The following is a 3,638-nucleotide window of genomic DNA, read 5'->3' as shown; positions in this document are numbered from 1 at the left end:
CCAACTTACTGCCCTATATTAAATGTAATGGCTAAATATATCCAAATATGTGGATGGTTTTAGAAAAATATTGGTGTGTACAGAATGTCTAGGCCCTAAATTTGCAAATCTTATTTTTTTTCAATTCTTGTCAATACCCTAACAAAAGCTAGAGCAACCCATGATTAGCAAGAAGATTAACCACTTAGGTATTAGTACTTAACTTGTCATAATGTTGTGTACACGCTGTACTAAACTGACATGGTCTATTTAGTTGCTGTTATGTTTCAGTTGTCTGCAAAATGCAAACTGTCATCACAACATGATCTTTATTAACAGGATAAATTAAAAACTTATAGAATACAAAGGAAACTGAGAGGTTTGCAAATGAGGATCATGTTATATGACAAAACATATGAACAAATTAATGATAACATAAACACTTTTATAGGAATTATTAAAAAATGTAGTAACATAGAAATTGACAAAAAAAAACAACAACACACATATGCCTGCTTTTGTGTTTTAGGGTGCACCTTGTGCATGTAAGTCCGTCACTGGGGTAGTCCTGCCTATGACACAAAGCGACAGGTTGTGTGACCTGGGGGGAAGAAAGAAACACACAGATACTGCCCAAGCTCCCTTCAGTCAGCTTCTCTTCAGCCAGCACATTACCCGCTCCACTGCTCCTCTAAAAACAGCGAACGACAGAGCCAAACACACTAACTAAAGCAGAAGTAGACAGCCTATTCAACACACCATATGTACCCTCACCATCAAATCCAGACCCTCAGGACAGCAACCTAGAGTCTACCTAGTGCACAGTCATGTAACTGTTGGAGCCAGATTCAGTGACATATCTCAGCTTGAAACAGAAATGATTTGCTGAAAGCAGCTGACTAGTTTCCATGTCTTGAAATGCCACATTGTGCAGGTCAAGTGTGTGTTAACAAGTGAGAAGTAGACTGGCCTTTTGTACCAGCTTTTCTTGAAAATAAATGTCAGTTTTACACTAATTTACATCCACGCCACAAGTGAAACTCGTGAGACAATATTCTCATTTCCTGCTCTAATTTAGTCATCTTCCCATCAGGGACAGATCACATGGGTGCATAGGTCTGGAGAATATTTCTCAAACACACATTTCATTAGATCTGAGTCTGTCATAATGATAGCAAAGCTAATAATGCAGGTTATTGCTTTGCATCCGTCATATTCACACATCAGCAGCAGTTTTGGCTTATGTACAGAAACAGCCAACTGCGCTGCTGGTTTTTACTAAGTTGCTCATGTTGAATCCACCTCAACATTTCTAATACAGAGAGTCTCCAGTGTGTTTGCTGGCAGAGCTCCACAGCCTACAGTGGGATACAGTATTCTGCAGGCCAGTGCTATCCTCTGCACCCTCAACTATGGCTTATAGCAGAGTTATTTTGGCAACAGCATTAGTCACTGTCAGCCAAAATGAGATGGTGGTATGAACAAAAACGCTTGCTGTATTTGAGCGACTACAGTACTACACTGTGGACCATTTTCTGATTTCAAGTTTATGGTTGGTCGTCACATAAGATCAATTAGAAAGGCAAGAAATATCAAGCTGGGATGAATTGAGATCAGACCATGCCCTCTACTGAATAAATCAGGGTATTGCAACAAAGGAGTCAAGGACATTTGCTACGAGGGTCTACATCCACAGTAAAAGGATCTTGATAATAACCTGCTGTTGATATTTGTGGGGCTTTAATTAAAACACCACACATTGGAATTCAACTAATAACAGTGGTACACACTAATACATGTGGCAGAATCTGCTTTAATCCATAATACCAACAACTCTGTGGATCATAGCACCACAGTGGGAATACTACACAGCAGACCTCTCAACACATTACTGAAGTACACAGCCAACTCAGAGCAACACCACAGAATGCACAACTCAGTGCTGCTTTGAAAAGAAAACACACTGTTGTTATATAAACGTTCATATGAACAGTGGGGGGTGGTGCCAAAAATGTTTGGGGGAAGCTGTTCTGGTAAACTGACACAAAAATTACTGCTTACTTACCAAAAAGGGATAACAAAGCCCCGTTAAAGCAATTAGTAACCGAAAATCAATTAATCTGAGATCAGTCTGGGTTTATTATCGGCAACAATAAAACTGAGGAGATCTTTAAACCAACACGTTAAACTATTTATAACCCCCAACAACATATAAAATGTGAAAAAGTTACAATTTTAAGAGCTGAATTATTATATTAGAACATATAGCATAGCCACAAGACATTCAAAAGCCTCACATTACTGATAAATCAATGTAGTATCTTGTAATACTTTAAGTGCCCTGTTACAAAAAAAGGTTTTTTAAATTTCAACACAAATCAACTCACTGTCATGTTCCTGAAGCCATCCCAGTAACAGCAGCTGAACCTAGCTTTTGCTTCATCTGCTTCTGGTCTACAAATCTCTCTGTGACTTTCTGGTTAAAGTTAGTCTCAGTCACTAGTCTCTGCTGACAGTTTGGTCAATGGATTTACTCTGTTTCGGGCCCTTGCTTAAAGTTCAGCGCCTCCTAAACAAGGATAATGACTTACTGAGAAACATATTAACCTAACAATGTTACATTTTATAGGAAAAACTGATAAAATCTGATAAAAGCCCTCCAGGTAAACCACAGTTCTTCTTTTACATGCTTGTTATGGGCATTTCATCTAGTCTCTCTATTTGTCTGATGATTTTCAATGAGTTTCAACTGTCAGTGAAAAAAGTTGGAATTAGCCTCTCAATGGCTGTGGCTACAATTATTCCAATTTATATCTTCCAGAAATACGTTTTAGGTCTTATACCCCTGGAACTTTAAAATAAAAAACAAAACAAAAAAAGTAAAAAAAAAAAAAAAAAAAGTAGGTATGGTGAGTGGGACAGGAGCAGAGACAGAGACAGAGTAGACAATGGACCTTTTTCACACTTCCGCAGAGAATGGGCTGCTCAACTTCCGCTGTACGTCTTTACATAGGAACAGTGGCAAAATCTAAAATTGGAAGGCTTTGTAGCATACCCGAATGTTTGTCTTTGTTGCTAAAACAGACATACTTGTCCTTTTACTCGTTTTCAAAAGATCCAAAACTTAAAAAAGAAGGGGATCCAGGTGATTAGGCAAGAGGAAGCTGCAAGTTTTAAGTGCAAAGAGGTAGCAGGTAAGTTTGTATTTGGCAAATCACCCTGGAGGATTACACAGAAGCAGGCAGAAGACAAGCAGAAGTTGTCTCATAAACACTGTCCCAAGCTGCTTTCATGGAATAACTTTGTAGCACAACAGAAAGGAGAGAACGTCCATGAAAGGGCACCTAAATGTATAGCTGCGGAGGAAACGGTGTCCTCTGCGTCTGGTGTAAGTGTGGAAGCTGCCATGGATGCTTTTCAACACACTACTTTTTCCAGCTCCCCACAGGAAATAGACATATTTAACTAAACACAGATTTAAAAATTATTTTTTATTAATTGCTGGCATTACAATCATATGCACAATGCAACCGCAAGGGGGCACAAGCCATTGTCTTCTTGTGCCAGTCCCAAGTCTGGATAAATGCAGAGGGTTGTGGCAGGAAGGGCATACGACGTAAAACACATGCCAAATCAAACATGCGAATCGTGACAAAGAC

Source organism: Channa argus, chromosome 11, assembly GCF_033026475.1.
Source record: "Channa argus isolate prfri chromosome 11, Channa argus male v1.0, whole genome shotgun sequence".
NCBI lineage: Eukaryota > Metazoa > Chordata > Actinopteri > Anabantiformes > Channidae > Channa > Channa argus.
The sequence above is the reverse complement of the archived record's forward strand: the minus strand, read 5'-3'. Positions refer to the sequence as shown.